Raw genomic sequence first — 21,264 nt, 5'->3', positions numbered from 1 at the left:
TAAGCATTTTGTCCATTGTGGTGACACGCCCCCTTTGAAGTTAATTCAAAATGGCCGACTTCCTGTGCTATTTCGCTCATGGCTCCAAGAGACTTTTTTGAAGGTCTTGGCCTTATACAATCAACATAAATTTTTCAAAAAGCTAGGTGAAACACACAACCGGGGCTGCTCTTTTGAAAATTTCTAGAGGGCGATAGAGAGCCATTTTTAAAAAAACTGCACGAGAAACTAATGAAATATTCATGATTTTGTCAGGCCTGATGTGTGTGCAAAGTTCCATGAGTTTTCGTTCATATTTAGAACCTCAAAATACGTGTTGTTTTATTGGTGATATGTGCGATGCCACGCCCACAGCTTTTCACAAAAAATAACGAATTTCGTATTGTGACATCCTGAAGGACGAAACACTCAGCCGAGCAAATATGAGGGCGATCTTGTTAACCTGCTCAGAGAAAAACATCAACAAAAATAATTTGTATTTGCTTTGACCAGTTGGTGGCGCTACTACTACAATCAAACATTAGTTGGTAGATGACTTCAGGGCTGCAATATCCTTAAATGTGAAAATTTTCGAGAAGATAGGATCATCTGAGTCATCTTGCCGGAACTTTTGTTTCCACGGTGAATAATCAGACTTTGCGGCACCGTAATAGCCACGCCCAACGAAGCAAAGTCACAAAAATAGGGATAGAGTAAGATCAATGTCTAAAGTCATTTTTGGCCAATTTTCAATCAGATTCGTTAAAAGGGCACCGTGCAGTACGTCAAAATGTAAAAAATTATAATTTTTGTCACCACTGGGTGGTGCAAGGTGTAGAACTGAATATAAACATATAGATGTCTTCAGGTACCGACTCTTTATGTACATGTGAAGTTTTGGATTTTTAGCAGCATGTGCAGGAGAGTTATTAAGCATTTTGTCCATTGCGGCGAAGGAAATCTTAAGTGAAAACTTTGAAGCCCCGCCCCCGTCATATAGTATTTCGGAAACAAAAAATTTTAGCCCCAGTGTTTGTCCCAGGTCTTAAGATGCTACAGACAGAACTTTAAGGTAATCAGATGAAGCCTTTAGGATCAGGGTGCAAAAGAATGACCCCTGTAAACATGCAAAAAAGGGCAAAAGTCGGACTTTCAAAAATTCATAACTCACTTCCTGTTCATATTAGACGTTAAAATATCAAATTTTTCGCCATGCCTGATGAGACAGCCAAGTTTGGTGAGTTTTTGTGCATGTTTCGGGGGTCAAAAATGCGATCGAACAATCGGAAAAATAATAATAATAATAATTTCTACAAAAACAATAGGGACTTCGCAGCGGTCGCTGCTCAGGCCCTAATAATAATAATAATAATAATAATAAAAGTAATAATATTTTCTACAAAAACAATAGGGACCTCGCCGCGGTCGCTGCTCGGGCCCCAATAATAATTTCTACACAAAGTCCATTGTGGTGACCCGCCCCCTTTTAAGTAAATTCAAAATGGCCGACTTCCTGTAAAACCTAGCTCATTGCTCCAAGAGACTATTTTGTAGGTCTTGGTCTTTTACATACAGTGAACCCTCGCTACTTCGCGGTTCACCTTTCGCGGGTTCAGTGCTTCGCGGGTCTAAAAAATATTCGGGGGCATTGTAGTTTCGCCGAGCGACACAACGGGGCGCTGGAGCGGTTAGACGGCCGGCGTGCGCCGAAGAAGAGCGTGGGCGAAGAGGAGAGTGGACGAAGAAGAGCACGTTCCCCCGGACACGATCGGTGGCGACGTTTCGCGCGGTTCGGACCGTACCAGAGCTCCGGCCAGCGTGCGTGGCAGTTAAGCCGAAGAGGAGCACCTTCCCCGGGCACGGGCGGTTCCAAGCGGCCCCTAAGTTTAACCGAATGGAAGCTCCGGAGGAGGAGGGCATGCTCGCGTCACAGTAAGCCGAAGAGGAGCACCTTCCCCGGGCACGGGCGGTGCCAAGCGGCCCCTAAGTTTAACCGAATGGAAGCTCCGGGGGAGGAGGGCGGGCGTGTGTCACAGTTAAGCCAAATTGGAGCACCTCTTCTGCCCGGGCACGAGCGGAGCGCGAGGCTGTCAGTTATGAATGAATAAATGAATAAATAAATAAAGAATGCCACCTTTCATTTCACAGGGCACACCGGACGGCGTACCAGCAGGTAAAAGTCGGAGTAATTAAATAAATACAAAAAGAATGGCTGGGGAATAAAAAAATAATACGTTTTAATAATAATTTGGTTTTTTTGTTATAACATGAATTTCACTCTCTCTCTCCCCGTATATATATATATATATATATATATATATATATATATATATATATATTTATTATATATATTGTATATTTTTTTTAAGCATTTTTGAAGGTGCGCCGCTACTTCGCGGGTTTTCAGTTTTCGCGGGTGGTCTCGGTCCCCATTAACCGCGATAACCGAGGGTTGACTGTACTCCATAAAATTTACAAAAAGCGAGGTGAAACACTCAACCAGAGCTGCTTTTTTTAACATTTCTCGAGGGCCATGGCGAGCCATTTCAAAAAAGCTGCACAACTAACGTATAAAATATTGATAAATTTGCTCGGCCTGATGTGTGTGTAAAGTTTTACGAGTTGTCGTTCATATTTAGAACCTCATAATCAGCTTTGTTTTATTGCCGAACAGTGCAATGCCACTCCCACAACTTTTCACGAAAAAGGACGAATTTCGTATTGTGACATCCTCATGGCCGAAACAGTCATCCGAGCATATATGAGGGCGACCTTGTTGAGTTGCACGGAGAAAAACATCCAAGAAAATAACTTGTATTAGCTTTTACCAGTTGGTGGCGCTACTACTACGATGTAAAATAAGTTGGTAGATGTCTTCAGGGCTGAAGTATCCTCAAATGTGTACAACTTCGAGAAGATAGGATCATCTGAGTCATGTTGCCGGAGCTTTTGTTGCCACAGAGTACAATCGGACTTTTCAGCACCTTAATAGCCACGCCTTTTGCCAAAACGTCACAAAATTCGGCAGAGAGTAAGATCATTGTCTTGAGTCTTTTCTGACTAATTTTCAGTCGGATTCGTCAAAAGGGCACCGTGCAGTACGTGAAAATTAAAATAAAAACAAATTTTTGATTCCACTTGGCGGCACTGTGTGTATAACAAAATAATAACATTACGATGTCTTCAGGTCGGGACGTTTTATTTACAGGTGAAGGTTTGGATTTTTAGGAGCATGTGCAGGGGAGTTATTAAGCATTCATTTATTTGTATTAGGTTCATTTTGTCTTCTTATTATTGATATTTGACTGATTCATTAAAAGCAGACAATTATGTTTTAGGTAAATTTTTTACCTGACATGTTTCGGCGAGTCTTTCGCCTTCTTCAGAGTGTCGCATGATGGTGTCTTGAGCTGATGTTCCATGAGGGTGTGACTTACCTGTCAAAAAAATGAAAAAAATCAGAGCAGTAAAAGAACAAGCACAACATGAACATTACAAATCAGCAATCACTGACCACTGCAAAAGGGAAAACCACATCATGGACCGGGAGAAGGGCAGGGTCATCCGCACAGAAGAGAACAAACAACAGCGCTGGATCAGAGAGGCCATTGAGATCTGCAAGCGAGGCATAAAAACCATGAACAGAGACAAGGGAGCCTTCATCCTCTCTACCACCTGGACCAGCATCTTGGCGGAGTGAACGGACAGCGGGGGGCGTGACTTGCCTTCATTCTTGTGACAGGTAAGTCACGCCCTCATGGAACATCAGCTGATAAAGACGGGTCACAAGACAGCATCATGTGACACTCTGAAGAAGGCGAAAGACTTTCGTATTGTGACATGCTCAAGGCCTAAACACTCATCCGAGCAAATATGAGGTAGATTTTGTTCACCTGCCCGGAGAAAAACATCAACGAAAATAATTTGTATTTGTTTTAACCAGTTGGTGGCGCTACCACTGCGATCAAAAATAAGTTGGCAGCCGTCTTCAGGGCCTGAATATCCTCAAATGTGAAAAATTTCGAGAAGATGGATCATCTGAATCATTTTGCAGGAACTTTTGTTGCCACGGAGAATAATCAGACTCTGCGGCACCGTAATAGCCACGCCCTTCGAAGGAAAGTCACAAAAATAGGGATAGAGTAAGATCAATGTCTTGAGTCTTTTCTCGCCAATTTTCAATCAGATTCGTTAAAAGGGCACCGTGCAGTACGTCAAAATGTAAAAAATGATATTGATTGGCGCAAGGTGTAGAACTGAATATAAACATATAGATGTCTTCAGGTACCGACTCTTTATGTACATGTGAAGTTTTGGATTTTTAGCAGCATGTGCAGGAGAGTTATTAAGCATTTTGTCCATTGCGGCGAAGGAAATCTTAAGTGAAAACTTTGAAGCCCCGCCCCCGTCATATAGTATTTCGGAAACAAAAAATTTTAGCCCCAGTGTTTGTCCCAGGTCTTAAGATGCTACAGACAGAACTTTAAGGTAATCAGATGAAGCCTTTAGGATCAGGGTGCAAAAGAATGACCCCTGTAAACATGCAAAAAAGGGCAAAAGTCGGACTTTCAAAAATTCATAACTCACTTCCTGTTCATATTAGACGTTAAAATATCAAATTTTTCGCCATGCCCGATGAGACAGCCAAGTTTGGTGAGTTTTTGTGCATGTTTCGGGGGTCAAAAATGCGATCGAACAATCGGAAAAATAATAATAATAATAATTTCTACAAAAACAATAGGGACTTCGCAGCGGTCGCAGCTCAGGCCCTAATAATAATAATAATAATAATAATAATAAAAGTAATAATATTTTCTACAAAAACAATAGGGACCTCGCCGCGGTCGCTGCTCGGGCCCCAATAATAATTTCTACACAAAGTCCATTGTGGTGACCCGCCCCCTTTTAAGTAAATTCAAAATGGCCGACTTCCTGTAAAACCTAGCTCATTGCTCCAAGAGACTATTTTGTAGGTCTTGGTCTTATACATACAGTGAACCCTCGCTACTTCGCGGTTCACCTTTCGCGGGTTCAGTGCTTCGCGGGTCTAAAAAATATTCGGGGGCATTGTAGTTTCGCCGAGCGACACAACGGGGCGCTGGAGCGGTTAGACGGCCGGCGTGCGCCGAAGAAGAGCGTGGGCGAAGAGGAGAGTGGACGAAGAAGAGCACGTTCCCCCGGACACGATCGGTGGCGACGTTTCGCGCGGTTCGGACCGTACCAGAGCTCCGGCCAGCGTGCGTGGCAGTTAAGCCGAAGAGGAGCACCTTCCCCGGGCACGGGCGGTTCCAAGCGGCCCCTAAGTTTAACCGAATGGAAGCTCCGGAGGAGGAGGGCATGCTCGCGTCACAGTAAGCCGAAGAGGAGCACCTTCCCCGGGCACGGGCGGTGCCAAGCGGCCCCTAAGTTTAACCGAATGGAAGCTCCGGGGGAGGAGGGCGGGCGTGTGTCACAGTTAAGCCAAATTGGAGCACCTCTTCTGCCCGGGCACGAGCGGAGCGCGAGGCTGTCAGTTATGAATGAATAAATGAATAAATAAATAAAGAATGCCACCTTTCATTTCACAGGGCACACCGGACGGCGTACCAGCAGGTAAAAGTCGGAGTAATTAAATAAATACAAAAAGAATGGCTGGGGAATAAAAAAATAATACGTTTTAATAATAATTTGGTTTTTTTGTTATAACATGAATTTCACTCTCTCTCTCCCCGAATATATATATATATATATATATATATATATATATATATATATATATATATATATATATATATATATATATATATATATATTTATTATATATATTGTATATTTTTTTTAAGCATTTTTGAAGGTGCGCCGCTACTTCGCGGATTTTCAGTTTTCGCGGGTGGTCTCGGTCCCCATTAACCGCGATAACCGAGGGTTCACTGTACTCCATAAAATTTACAAAAAGCGAGGTGAAACACTCAACCAGAGCTGCTTTTTTTAACATTTCTCGAGGGCCATGGCGAGCCATTTCAAAAAAGCTGCACAACTAACGTATAAAATATTGATAAATTTGCTCGGCCTGATGTGTGTGTAAAGTTTTACGAGTTGTCGTTCATATTTAGAACCTCATAATCAGCTTTGTTTTATTGCCGAACAGTGCAATGCCACTCCCACAACTTTTCACGAAAAAGGACGAATTTCGTATTGTGACATCCTCATGGCCGAAACAGTCATCCGAGCATATATGAGGGCGACCTTGTTGAGTTGCACGGAGAAAAACATCCAAGAAAATAACTTGTATTAGCTTTTACCAGTTGGTGGCGCTACTACTACGATGTAAAATAAGTTGGTAGATGTCTTCAGGGCTGAAGTATCCTCAAATGTGTACAACTTCGAGAAGATAGGATCATCTGAGTCATGTTGCCGGAGCTTTTGTTGCCACAGAGTACAATCGGACTTTTCAGCACCTTAATAGCCACGCCTTTTGCCAAAACGTCACAAAATTCGGCAGAGAGTAAGATCATTGTCTTGAGTCTTTTCTGACTAATTTTCAGTCGGATTCGTCAAAAGGGCACCGTGCAGTACGTGAAAATTAAAATAAAAACAAATTTTTGATTCCACTTGGCGGCACTGTGTGTATAACAAAATAATAACATTACGATGTCTTCAGGTCGGGACGTTTTATTTACAGGTGAAGGTTTGGATTTTTAGGAGCATGTGCAGGGGAGTTATTAAGCATTCATTTATTTGTATTAGGTTCATTTTGTCTTCTTATTATTGATATTTGACTGATTCATTAAAAGCAGACAATTATGTTTTAGGTAAATTTTTTACCTGACATGTTTCGGCGAGTCTTTCGCCTTCTTCAGAGTGTCGCATGATGGTGTCTTGAGCTGATGTTCCATGAGGGTGTGACTTACCTGTCAAAAAAATGAAAAAAATCAGAGCAGTAAAAGAACAAGCACAACATGAACATTACAAATCAGCAATCACTGACCACTGCAAAAGGGAAAACCACATCATGGACCGGGAGAAGGGCAGGGTCATCCGCACAGAAGAGAACAAACAACAGCGCTGGATCAGAGAGGCCATTGAGATCTGCAAGCGAGGCATAAAAACCATGAACAGAGACAAGGGAGCCTTCATCCTCTCTACCACCTGGACCAGCATCTTGGCGGAGTGAACGGACAGCGGGGGGCGTGACTTGCCTTCATTCTTGTGACAGGTAAGTCACGCCCTCATGGAACATCAGCTGATAAAGACGGGTCACAAGACAGCATCATGTGACACTCTGAAGAAGGCGAAAGACTTTCGTATTGTGACATGCTCAAGGCCTAAACACTCATCCGAGCAAATATAAGGTAGATTTTGTTCACCTGCCCGGAGAAAAACATCAACGAAAATAATTTGTATTTGTTTTAACCAGTTGGTGGCGCTACCACTGCGATCAAAAATAAGTTGGCAGCCGTCTTCAGGGCCTGAATATCCTCAAATGTGAAAAATTTCGAGAAGATGGATCATCTGAATCATTTTGCAGGAACTTTTGTTGCCACGGAGAATAATCAGACTCTGCGGCACCGTAATAGCCACGCCCTTCGAAGGAAAGTCACAAAAATAGGGATAGAGTAAGATCAATGTCTTGAGTCTTTTCTAGCCAATTTTCAATCAGATTCGTTAAAAGGGCACCGTGCAGTACGTCAAAATGTAAAAAATGATATTGATTGGCGCAAGGTGTATAACTGAATATAAACATATAGATGTCTTCAGGTACAGACTCTTTATGTACATGTGAAGTTTTGGATTTTTAGCAGCATGTGCAGGAGAGTTATTAAGAATTTTGTCCATTGCGGCGAAGGAAATCTTAAGTGAAAACTTTGAAGCCCCGCCCCCGTCATATAGTATTTCGGAAACAAAAAATTTTAGCCCCAGTGTTTGTCCCAGGTCTTAAGATGCGACAGACAGAACTTTAAGGTAATCAGATGAAGCCTTTAGGATCAGGGTGCAAAAGAATGACCCCTGTAAACATGCAAAAAAGGGCAAAAGTCGGACTTTCAAAAATTCATAACTCACTTCCTGTTCATATTAGACGTTAAAATATCAAATTTTTCGCCATGCCCGATGAGACAGCCAAGTTTGGTGAGTTTTTGTGCATGTTTCGGGGGTCAAAAATGCGATCGAACAATCGGAAAAATAATAATAATAATAATTTCTACAAAAACAATAGGGACTTCGCAGCGGTCGCTGCTCAGGCCCTAATAATAATAATAATAATAATAATAATAAAAGTAATAATATTTTCTACAAAAACAATAGGGACCTCGCCGCGGTCGCTGCTCGGGCCCCAATAATAATTTCGACACAAAGTCCATTGTGGTGACCCGCCCCCTTTTAAGTAAATTCAAAATGGCCGACTTCCTGTAAAACCTAGCTCATTGCTCCAAGAGACTATTTTGTAGGTCTTGGTCTGATACATACAGTGAACCCTCGCTACTTCGCGGTTCACCTTTCGCGGGTTCAGTGCTTCGCGGGTCTAAAAAATATTCGGGGGCATTGTAGTTTCGCCGAGCGACACAACGGGGCGCTGGAGCGGTTAGACGGCCGGCGTGCGCCGAAGAAGAGCGTGGGCGAAGAGGAGAGTGGACGAAGAAGAGCACGTTCCCCCGGACACGATCGGTGGCGACGTTTCGCGCGGTTCGGACCGTACCAGAGCTCCGGCCAGCGTGCGTGGCAGTTAAGCCGAAGAGGAGCACCTTCCCCGGGCACGGGCGGTTCCAAGCGGCCCCTAAGTTTAACCGAATGGAAGCTCCGGAGGAGGAGGGCATGTTCGCGTCACAGTAAGCCGAAGAGGAGCACCTTCCTCGGGCATGGGCGGTTCCAAGCGGCCCCTAAGTTTAACCGAATGGAAGCTCCGGAGGAGGAGGGCATGCTCGCGTCACAGTAAGCCGAAGAGGAGCACCTTCCCCGGGCACGGGCGGTTCCAAGCGGCCCCTAAGTTTAACCGAATGGAAGCTCCGGAGGAGGAGGGCATGCTCGCGTCACAGTAAACCGAAGAGGAGCACCTTCCCCGGGCACGGCGGTGCCAAGCGGCCCCTAAGTTTAACCGAATGGAAGCTCCGGGGGAGGAGGGCGGGCGTGTGTCACAGTTAAGCCGAATTGGAGCACCTCTTCTGCCCGGGCACGAGCGGAGCGCGAGGCTGTCAGTTATGAATGAATAAATGAATAAATAAATAAAGAATGCTACCTTTCATTTCACAGGGCACACCGGACGGCGTACCAGCAGGTAAAAGTCGGAGTAATTAAATAAATACAAAAAGAATGGCTGGGGAATAAAAAAATAATACGTTTTAATAATAATTTGTTTTTTTTGTTATAACATGAATTTCACTCTCTCTCTCCCCGTATATATATATATATATATATATATATATATATATATTTATTATATATATTGTATATTTTTTTTAAGCATTTTTGAAGGTGCGCCGCTACTTCGCGGATTTTCAGTTTTCGCGGGTGGTCTCGGTCCCCATTAACCGCGATAACCGAGGGTTCACTGTACTCCATAAAATTTACAAAAAGCGAGGTGAAACACTCAACCAGAGCTGCTTTTTTTTAACATTTCTCGAGGGCCATGGCGAGCCATTTCAAAAAAGCTGCACAACTAACGTATAAAATATTGATAAATTTGCTCGGCCTGATGTGTGTGTAAAGTTTTACGAGTTGTCGTTCATATTTAGAACCTCATAATCAGCTTTGTTTTATTGCCGAACAGTGCAATGCCACTCCCACAACTTTTCACGAAAAAGGACGAATTTCGTATTGTGACATCCTCATGGCCGAAACAGTCATCCGAGCATATATGAGGGCGACCTTGTTGAGTTGCACGGAGAAAAACATCCAAGAAAATAACTTGTATTAGCTTTTACCAGTTGGTGGCGCTACTACTACGATGTAAAATAAGTTGGTAGATGTCTTCAGGGCTGAAGTATCCTCAAATGTGTACAACTTCGAGAAGATAGGATCATCTGAGTCATGTTGCCGGAGCTTTTGTTGCCACAGAGTACAATCGGACTTTTCAGCACCTTAATAGCCACGCCTTTTGCCAAAACGTCACAAAATTCGGCAGAGAGTAAGATCATTGTCTTGAGTCTTTTCTGACTAATTTTCAGTCGGATTCGTCAAAAGGGCACCGTGCAGTACGTGAAAATTAAAATAAAAACACATTTTTGATTCCACTTGGCGGCACTGTGTGTATAACAAAATAATAACATTAAGATGTCTTCAGGTCGGGACGTTTTATTTACAGGTGAAGGTTTGGATTTTTAGGAGCATGTGCAGGGGAGTTATTAAGCATTCATTTATTTGTATTAGGTTCATTTTGTCTTCTTATTATTGATATTTGACTGATTCATTAAAAGCAGACAATTATGTTTTAGGATAATTTTTTACCTGACATGTTTCGGCGAGTCTTTCGCCTTCTTCAGAGTGTCGCATGATGGTGTCTTGAGCTGATGTTCCATGAGGGTGTGGCTTACCTGTCAAAAAAATGAAAAAATCAGAGCAGTAAAAGAACAAGCACAACATGAACATTACAAATCAGCAATCACTGACCACTGCAAAAGGGAAAACCACATCATGGACCGGGAGAAGGGCAGGGTCATGCGCACAGAAGAGAACAAACAACAGCGCTGGATCAGAGAGGCCATTGAGATCTGCAAGCGAGGCATAAAAACCATGAACAGAGACAAGGGAGCCTTCATCCTCTCTACCACCTGGAGCAGCATTTTGGCGGAGTGAACGGACAGCGGGGGGCGTGACTTGCCTTCATTCTTGTGACAGGTAAGTCACGCCCTCATGGAACATCAGCTGATAAAGACGGGCCACAAGACACCATCATGTGACACTCTGAAGAAGGCGAAAGACTTTCGTATTGTGACATCCTCAAGGCCTAAACACTCATCCGAGCAAATGTAAGGTAGATTTTGTTAACCTGCCCGGAGAAAAAAATCAACGAAAATAATTTGTATTTGTTTTAACCAGTTGGTGGCGCTACCACTGCGATCAAAAATAAGTTGGCAGCCGTCTTCAGGGCCTGAATATCCTCAAATGTGAAAGATTTCCAGAAGATGGATCATCTGAATCATTTTGCAGGAACTTTTGTTGCCACGGAGAATAATCAGACTCTGCGGCACCGTAATAGCCACGCCCTTCGAAGGAAAGTCACAAAAATAGGGATAGAGTAAGATCAATGTCTTGAGTCTTTTCTAGCCAATTTTCAATCAGATTCGTTAAAAGGGCACCGTGCAGTACGTCAAAATGTAAAAAATGATATTGATTGGCGCAAGGTGTATAACTGAATATAAACATATAGATGTCTTCAGGTACAGACTCTTTATGTACATGTGAAGTTTTGGATTTTTAGCAGCATGTGCAGGAGAGTTATTAAGCATTTTGTCCATTGCGGCGAAGGAAATCTTAAGTGAAAACTTTGATGCTCCGCCCCCGTCATATAGTATTTCGGAAACAAAATATTTTAGCCCCAGTGTTTGTGCCAGGTCTTCAGATGCTACAGACAGAATTTTAAGGCAATCAGATGAAGCCTTTAGGATCAGGGTGCAAAAGAATGACCCCTGTAAACATGCAAAAAAGGGCAAAAGTCGGACTTTCAAAAATTCATAACTCACTTCCTGTTCATATTAGACGTTAAAATATCAAATTTTTCGCCATGCCCGATGAGACTGCCAAGTTTGGTGAGTTTTTGTGCATGTTTCGGGGGTCAAAAATGCGATCGAACAATCGGAAAAATAATAATAATAATTTCTACAAAAACAATAGGGACTTCGCAGCGGTCGCTGCTCAGGCCCTAATAATAATAATAATAATAATAATAAAAGTAATAATATTTTCTACAAAAACAATAGGGACCTCGCCGCGGTCGCTGCTCGGGCCCCAATAATAATTTCTACACAAAGTCCATTGTGGTGACCCGCCCCCTTTTAAGTAAATTCAAAATGGCCGACTTCCTGTAAAACCTAGCTCATTGCTCCAAGAGACTTTTTTGTAGGTCTTGGTCTTATACATACAGTGAACCCTCGCTACTTCGCGGTTCACCTTTCGCAGGTTCAGTGCTTCGCGGGTCTAAAAAATATTCGGGGGCATTGTAGTTTCGCCGAGCGGCACGACGGGGCGCTGGAGCGGTTAGACGGCCGGCGTGCGCCGAAGAAGAGCGTGGGCGAAGAGGAGAGTGGACGAAGAAGAGCACGTTCCCCCGGACACGATCGGTGGCGACGTTTCGCGCGGTTCGGACCGTACCAGAGCTCCGGCCAGCGTGCGTGGCAGTTAAGCCGTAGAGGAGCACCTTCCCCGGGCACGGGCGGTGCCAAGCGGCCCCTAAGTTTAACCGAATGGAAGCTCCGGAGGAGGAGGGCATGCTCGCGTCACAGTAAGCCGAAGAGGAGCACCTTCCCCGGGCACGGGCGGTTCCAAGCGGCCCCTAAGTTTAACCGAATGGAAGCTCCGGAGGAGGAGGGCATGCTCGCGTCACAGTAAGCTGAAGAGGAGCACCTTCCCCGGGCACGGGCGGTGCCAAGCGGCCCCTAAGTTTAACCGAATGGAAGCTCCGGACGGAGGAGGACGGGCGTGTGTCACAGTTAAGCCAAATTGGAGCACCTCTTCTGCCCGGGCACGAGCGGAGCGCGAGGCTGTCAGTTATGAATGAATAAATGAATAAATAAATAAAGAATGCCACCTTTCATTTCACAGGGCACACCGGACGGCGTACCAGCAGGTAAAAGTCGGAGTAATTAAATAAATACAAAAAGAATGGCTGGGGAATAAAAAAATAATACGTTTTAATAATAATTTGTTTTTTTTGTTATAACATGAATTTCACTCTCTCTCTCCCCGTATATATATATATATATATATATATATATATATATATATATATATATATATATATATATATATATATATATATATATATTATTATATATATTGTATATTTTTTTAAGCATTTTTGAAGGTGCGCCGCTACTTCGCGGATTTTCAGTTTTCGCGGGTGGTCTCGGTACCCATTAACCGCGATAACCGAGGGTTCACTGTACTCCATAAAATTTACAAAAAGCGAGGTGAAACACTCAACCAGAGCTGCTTTTTTTAACATTTCTCGAGGGCCATGGCGAGCCATTTCAAAAAAGCTGCACAACTAACGTATAAAATATTGATAAATTTGCTCGGCCTGATGTGTGTGTAAAGTTTTACGAGTTGTCGTTCATATTTAGAACCTCATAATCAGCTTTATTTTATTGCCGAACAGTGCAATGCCACTCCCACAACTTTTCACGAAAAATCACGAATTTCGTATTGTGACATCCTCATGGCCGAAACAGTCATCCGAGCATATATGAGGGCGACCTTGTTGAGTTGCACGGAGAAAAACATCCAAGAAAATAACTTGTATTAGCTTTTACCAGTTGGTGGCGCTACTACTACGATGTAAAATAAGTTGGTAGATGTCTTCAGGGCTGAAGTATCCTCAAATGTGTACAACTTCGAGAAGATAGGATCATCTGAGTCATGTTGCCGGAGCTTTTGTTGCCACAGAGTACAATCGGACTTTTCAGCACCTTAATAGCCACGCCTTTTGCCAAAACGTCACAAAATTCGGCAGAGAGTAAGATTATTGTCTTGAGTCTTTTCTGACTAATTTTCAGTCGGATTCGTCAAAAGGGCACCGTGCAGTACGTGAAAATTAAAATAAAAACAAATTTTTGATTCCACTTGGCGGCACTGTGTGTATAACAAAATAATAACATTAAGATGTCTTCAGGTCGGGACGTTTTATTTACAGGTGAAGGTTTGGATTTTTAGGAGCATGTGCAGGGGAGTTATTAAGCATTCATTTATTTGTATTAGGTTCATTTTGTCTTCTTATTATTGATATTTGACTGATTCATTAAAAGCAGACAATTATGTTTTAGGTTAATTTTTTACCTGACATGTTTCGGCGAGTCTTTCGCCTTCTTCAGAGTGTCGCATGATGGTGTCTTGAGACCCGTCTTTATCAGCTGATGTTCCATGAGGGTGTGACTTACCTGTCAAAAAAATGAAAAATCAGAGCAGTAAAAGAACAAGCACAACATGAACATTACAAATCAGCAATCACTGACCACTGCAAAAGGGAAAACCACATCATGGACCGGGAGAAGGGCAGGGTCATCCGCACCGAAGAGAACAAACAACAGCGCTGGATCAGAGAGGCCATTGAGATCTGCAAGCGAGGCATAAAAACCATGAACAGAGACAAGGGAGCCTTCATCCTCTCTACCACCTGGAGCAGCATTTTGGCGGAGTGAACGGACAGCGGGGGGCGTGACTTGCCTTCATTCTTGTGACAGGCAAGTCACGCCCTCATGGAACATCAGCTGATAAAGACGGGCCACAAGACACCATCATGTGACACTCTGAAGAAGGCGAAATACTTTCGTATTGTGACATCCTCAAGGCCTAAACACTCATCCGAGCAAATGTAAGGTAGATTTTGTTAACCTGCCCGGAGAAAAAAATCAATGAAAATGATTTGTATTTGTTTTAACCAGTTGGTGGCGCTACCACTGCGATCAAAAATAAGTTGGCAGCCGTCTTCAGGGCCTGAATATCCTCAAATGTGAAAAATTTCGAGAAGATGGATCATCTGAATCATTTTGCAGGAACTTTTGTTGCCACGGAGAATAATCAGACTCTGCGGCACCGTAATAGCCACGCCCTTCGAAGGAAAGTCACAAAAATAGGGATAGAGTAAGATCAATGTCTTGAGTCTTTTCTAGCCAATTTTCAATCAGATTCGTTAAAAGGGCACCGCGCAGTACGTCAAAATGTAAAAAATGATATTGATTGGCGCAAGGTGTATAACTGAATATAAACATATAGATGTCTTCAGGTACAGACTCTTTATGTACATGTGAAGTTTTGGATTTTTAGCAGCATGTGCAGGAGAGTTATTAAGCATTTTGTCCATTGCGGCGAAGGAAATCTTAAGTGAAAACTTTGATGCCCCGCCCCCGTCATATAGTATTTCGGAAACAAAAAATTTTAGCCCCAGTGTTTGTGCCAGGTCTTCAGATGCTACAGACAGAATTTTAAGGCAATCAGATGAAGCCTTTAGGATCAGGGTGCAAAAGAATGACCCCTGTAAACATGCAAAAAAGGGCAAAAGTCGGACTTTCAAAAATTCATAACTCACTTCCTGTTCATATTAGACGTTAAAATATCAAATTTTTCGCCATGCCCGATGAGACTGCCAAGTTTGGTGAGTTTTTGTGCATGTTTCAGGGGTCAAAAATGCGATCGAACAATCGGAAAAATAATAATAATAATAATTTCGACAAAAACAATAGGGACTTCGCAGCGGTCGCTGCTCAGGCCCTAATAATAATAATAATAATAATAATAAAAGTAATAATATTTTCTACAAAAACAATAGGGACCTCGCCGCGGTCGCTGCTCGGGCCCCAATAATAATTTCTACACAAAGTCCATTGTGGTGACCCGCCCCCTTTTAAGTAAATTCAAAATGGCCGACTTCCTGTAAAACCTAGCTCATTGCTCCAAGAGACTTTTTTGTAGGTCTTGGTCTTATACATACAGTGAACCCTCGCTACTTCGCGGTTCACCTTTCGCGGGTTCAGTGCTTCGCGGGTCTAAAAAATATTCGGGGGCATTGTAGTTTCGCCGAGCGGCACGACGGGGCGCTGGAGCGGTTAGACGGCCGGCGTGCGCCGAAGAAGAGCGTGGGCGAAGAGGAGAGTGGACGAAGAAGAGCACATTCCCCCGGACACAATCGGTGGCGACGTTTCGCGCGGTTCGGACCGTACCAGAGCTCCGGCCAGCGTGCGTGGCAGTTAAGCCGTAGAGGAGCACCTTCCCCGGGCACGGGCGGTGCCAAGCGGCCCCTAAGTTTAACCGAATGGAAGCTCCGGAGGAGGAGGGCATGCTCGCGTCACAGTAAGCCGAAGAGGAGCACCTTCCCCGGGCACGGGCGGTTCCAAGCGGCCCCTAAGTTTAACCGAATGGAAGCTCCGGAGGAGGAGGGCATGCTCGCGTCACAGTAAGCCGAAGAGGAGCACCTTCCCCGGGCACGGGCGGTGCCAAGCGGCCCCTAAGTTTAACCGAATGGAAGCTCCGGGGGAGGAGGACGGGCGTGTGTCACAGTTAAACCAAATTGGAGCACCTCTTCTGCCCGGGCACGAGCGGAGCGCGAGGCTGTCAGTTATGAATGAATAAATGAATAAATAAATAAAGAATGCCACCTTTCATTTCACAGGGCACACCGGACGGCGTACCAGCAGGTAAAAGTCGGAGTAATTCAATAAATACAAAAAGAATGGCTGGGGAATAAAAAAATAATACGTTTTAATAATAATTTGTTTTTTTTGTTATAACATGAATTTCACTCTCTCTCTCCCCGTATATATATATATATATATATATATATATATATATATATATATATATATATATATATATTTATATATTTATTATATATATTGTATATTTTTTTTAAGCATTTTTGAAGGTGCGCCGCTACTTCGCGGATTTTCAGTTTTCGCGGATGGTCTCGGTCCCCATTAACCGCGATAACCGAGGGTTCACTGTACTCCATAAAATTTACAAAAAGCGAGGTGAAACACTCAACCAGAGCTGCTTTTTTTTAACATTTCTCGAGGGCCATGGCGAGCCATTTCAAAAAAGCTGCACAACTAACGTATAAAATATTGATAAATTTGCTCGGCCTGATGTGTGTGTAAAGTTTTACGAGTTGTCGTTCATATTTAGAACCTCATAATCAGCTTTGTTTTATTGCCGAACAGTGCAATGCCACTCCCACAACTTTTCACGAAAAATCACGAATTTCGTATTGTGACATCCTCATGGCCGAAACAGTCATCCGAGCATATATGAGGGCGACCTTGTTGAGTTGCACGGAGAAAAACATCCAAGAAAATAACTTGTATTAGCTTTTACCAGTTGGTGGCGCTACTACTACGATGTAAAATAAGTTGGTAGATGTCTTCAGGGCTGAAGTATCCTCAAATGTGTACAACTTCGAGAAGATAGGATCATCTGAGTCATGTTGCCGGAGCTTTTGTTGCCACAGAGTACAATCGGACTTTTCAGCACCTTAATAGCCACGCCTTTTGCCAAAACGTCACAAAATTCGGCAGAGAGTAAGATCATTGTCTTGAGTCTTTTCTGACTAATTTTCAGTCGGATTCGTCAAAAGGGCACCGTGCAGTACGTGAAAATTAAAATAAAAACAAATTTTTGATTCCACTTGGCGGCACTGTGTGTATAACAAAATAATAACATTAAGATGTCTTCAGGTCGGGACGTTTTATTTACAGGTGAAGGTTTGGATTTTTAGGAGCATGTGCAGGGGAGTTATTAAGCATTCATTTATTTGTATTAGGTTCATTTTGTCTTCTTATTATTGATATTTGACTGATTCATTAAAAGCAGACAATTATGTTTTAGGTTAATTTTTTACCTGACATGTTTCGGCGAGTCTTTCGCCTTCTTCAGAGTGTCACATGATGGTGTCTTGAGCTGATGTTCCATGAGGGTGTGACTTACCTGTCAAAAAAATGAAAAAATCAGAGCAGTAAAAGAACAAGCACAACATGAACATTACAAATCAGCAATCACTGACCACTGCAAAAGGGAAAACCACATCATGGACCGGGAGAAGGGCAGGGTCATCTGCACAGAAGAGAACAAACAACAGCGCTGGATCAGAGAGGCCATTGAGATCTGCAAGCGAGGCATAAAAACCATGAACAGAGACAAGGGAGCCTTCATCCTCTCTACCACCTGGACCAGCATCTTGGCGGAGTGAACGGACAGCGGGGGGCGTGACTTGCCTTCATTCTTGTGACAGGTAAGTCACGCCCTCATGGAACATCAGCTGATAAAGACGGGTCACAAGACACCATCATGTGACACTCTGAAGAAGGCGAAAGACTTTCGTATTGTGACATGCTCAAGGCCTAAACACTCATCCGAGCAAATATAAGGTAGATTTTGTTAACCTGCCCGGAGAAAAACATCAACGAAAATAATTTGTATTTGTTTTAACCAGTTGGTGGCGCTACCACTGCGATCAAAAATAAGTTGGCAGCCGTCTTCAGGGCCTGAATATCCTCAAATGTGAAAGATTTCCAGAAGATGGATCATCTGAATCATTTTGCAGGAACTTTTGTTGCCACGGAGAATAATCAGACTCTGCGGCACCGTAATAGCCACGCCCTTTGAAGGAAAGTCATAAAAATAGGGATAGAGTAAGATCAATGTCTTGAGTCTTTTCTAGCCAATTTTCAGTCGGATTCGTTAAAAGGGCACCGTGCAGTACGTCAAAATGTAAACATTTATATTTATTGGCGCAAGGTGTATAACTGAATAAAAACATATAGATGTCTTCAGGTACCGACTCTTTATGTACATGTGAAGTTTTGGATTTTTAGCAGCACGTGCAGGAGAGTTATTAAGCATTTTGTCCATTGCGGCGAAGGAAATCTTAAGTGAAAACTTTGAAGCCCCGCCCCCGTCATATAGTATTTCGGAAACAAAAAATTTTAGCCCCAGTGTTTGTCCCAGGTCTTAAGATGCTCCAGACAGAACTTTAAGGCAATCAGATGAAGCCTTTAGGATCAGGGTGCAAAAGAATGACCCCTGTAAACATGCAAAAAAGGGCAAAAGTCGGACTTTCAAAAATTCATAACTCACTTCCTGTTCATATTAGACGTTAAAAAATATCAAATTTTTCGCCATGCCCGATGAGACTGCCAAGTTTGGTGAGTTTTTGTGCATGTTTCGGGGGTCAAAAATCCGATCGAACAATCGGAAAAATAATAATAATAATAATTTCTACAAAAACAATAGGGACTTCGCAGCGGTCGCTGCTCAGGCCCTAATAATAATAATAATAATAATAATAATAATAATAAAAGTAATAATATTTTCTACAAAAACAATAGGGACCTCGCCGCGGTCGCTGCTCGGGCCCCAATAATAATTTCTACACAAAGTCCATTGTGGAGACCCGCCCCCTTTTAAGTAAATTCAAAATGGCCGACTTCCTGTAAAACCTAGCTCATTGCTCCAAGAGACTTTTTTGTAGGTCTTGGTCTTATACATACAGTGAACCCTCGCTACTTCGAGGTTCACCTTTCGCGGGTTCAGTGCTTCGCGGGTCTAAAAAATATTCGGGGGCATTGTAGTTTCGCCGAGCGGCACGACGGGGCGCTGGAGCGGTTAGACGGCCGGCGTGCGCCGAAGAAGAGCGTGGGCGAAGAGGAGAGTGGACGAAGAAGAGCACGTTCCCCCGGACACGATCGGTGGCGACGTTTCGCGCGGTTCGGACCGTACCAGAGCTCCGGCCGGCGTGCGTGGCAGTTAAGCCGTAGAGGAGCACCTTCCCCGGGCACGGGCGGTTCCAAGCGGCCCCTGAGTTTAACCGAATGGAAGCTCCGGAGGAGGAGGGCATGCTCGCGTCACAGTAAGCCGAAGAGGAGCACCTTCCCCGGGCACGGGCGGTTCCAAGCGGCCCCTAAGTTTAACCGAATGGAAGCTCCGGAGGAGGAGGGCATGCTCGCGTCACAGTAAGCCGAAGAGGAGCACCTTCCCCGGGCACGGGCGGTGCCAAGCGGCCCCTAAGTTTAACCGAATGGAAGCTCCGGGGGAGGAGGGCGGGCGTGTGTCACAGTTAAGCCGAATTGGAGCACCTCTTCTGCCGGGCACAAGCGGAGCGCGAGGCTGTCAGTAATGAATGAATAAATGAATAAATAAATAAAGAATGCCACCTTTCATTTCACAGGGCACACCGGACGGCGTACCAGCAGGTAAAAGTCGGAGTAATTAAATAAATACAAAAAGAATGGTTGGGGAATAAAAAAATAATAAGTTTTAATAATAATTTGTTTTTTTTGTTATAACATGAATTTCACTCTCTCTCTCTCTCTCTCCCCCCGTATATATATATATATATATATATATATATATATATATATATATATTTATATATTTATTATATATATTGTATATTTTTTTTAAGCATTTTTGAAGGTGCGCCGCTACTTCGCGGATTTTCAGTTTTCGCGGGTGGTCTCGGTCCCCATTAACCGCGATAACCGAGGGTTCACTGTACTCCATAAAATTTACAAAAAGCGAGGTGAAACACTCAACCAGGGCTGCTTTTTTGAACATTTCTCGAGGGCCATGGCGAGCCATTTCAAAAAAGCTGCACAACTAACGTATAAAATATTGATAAATTTGCTCGGCCTGATGTGTGTGTAAAGTTTCACGAGTTGTCGTTCATATTTAGAACCTCATAATCAGCTTTGTTTTATTGCCGAACAGTGCAATGCCACTCCCACAACTTTTCATGAAAAAGGACGAATTTCGTATTGTGACATCCTCATGGCCGAAACAGTCATCCGAGCATATATGAGGGCGACCTTGTTGAGTTGCAGGGAGAAAAACATCCAAGAAAATAACTTGTATTAGCTTTTACCAGTTGGGGGCGCTACTACTACGATGAAAAATAAGTTGGTAGATGTCTTCAGGGCTTAAGTATCCTCAAATGTGTGCAACTTCGAGAAGATAGGATCATCTGAGTCATGTTGCTGGAGCTTTTGTTGCCACAGAGTACAATCGGACTTTTCAGCACCGTAATAGCCACGCCTTTTGCCAAAACGTCACAAAATTCGGCAGAGAGTAAGATCATTGTCTTGAGTCTTTTCTGACTAATTTTCAGTCAGATTCGTCGAAAGGGCACCGTGCAGTACGTGAAAATTAAAATAAAAACAAATTTTTGATTCCACTTGGCGGCACTGTGTGTATAACAAAATAATAACATTAAGATGTCTTCAGGTCGGGACGTTTTATTTACAGGTGAAGGTTTGGATTTTTAGGAGCATGTGCAGGGGAGTTATTAAGCATTCATTTATTTGTATTAGGTTCATTTTGTCTTCTTATTATTGATATTTGACTGATTCATTAAAAGCAGACAATTATGTTTTAGGTTAATTTTTTACCTGACATGTTTCGGCGAGTCTTTCGCCTACTTCAGAGTGTCGCATGATGGTGTCTTGAGCTGATGTTCCATGAGGGTGTGACTTACCTGTCAAAAAAATGAAAAAAATCAGAGCAGTAAAAGAACAAGCACAACATGAACATTACAAATCAGCAATCACTGACCACTGCAAAAGGGAAAACCACATCATGGACCGGGAGAAGGGCAGGGTCATCCGCACAGAA

This window comes from Idiotropiscis lumnitzeri, unplaced genomic scaffold (genome assembly GCF_059441095.1).
Source record: "Idiotropiscis lumnitzeri isolate Australia: NSW breed Sydney's pygmy pipehorse unplaced genomic scaffold, RoL_Ilum_1.0 HiC_scaffold_68, whole genome shotgun sequence".
Taxonomy (NCBI): Eukaryota; Metazoa; Chordata; class Actinopteri; order Syngnathiformes; family Syngnathidae; genus Idiotropiscis; species Idiotropiscis lumnitzeri.
This window is presented reverse-complemented; position numbering follows the sequence as displayed.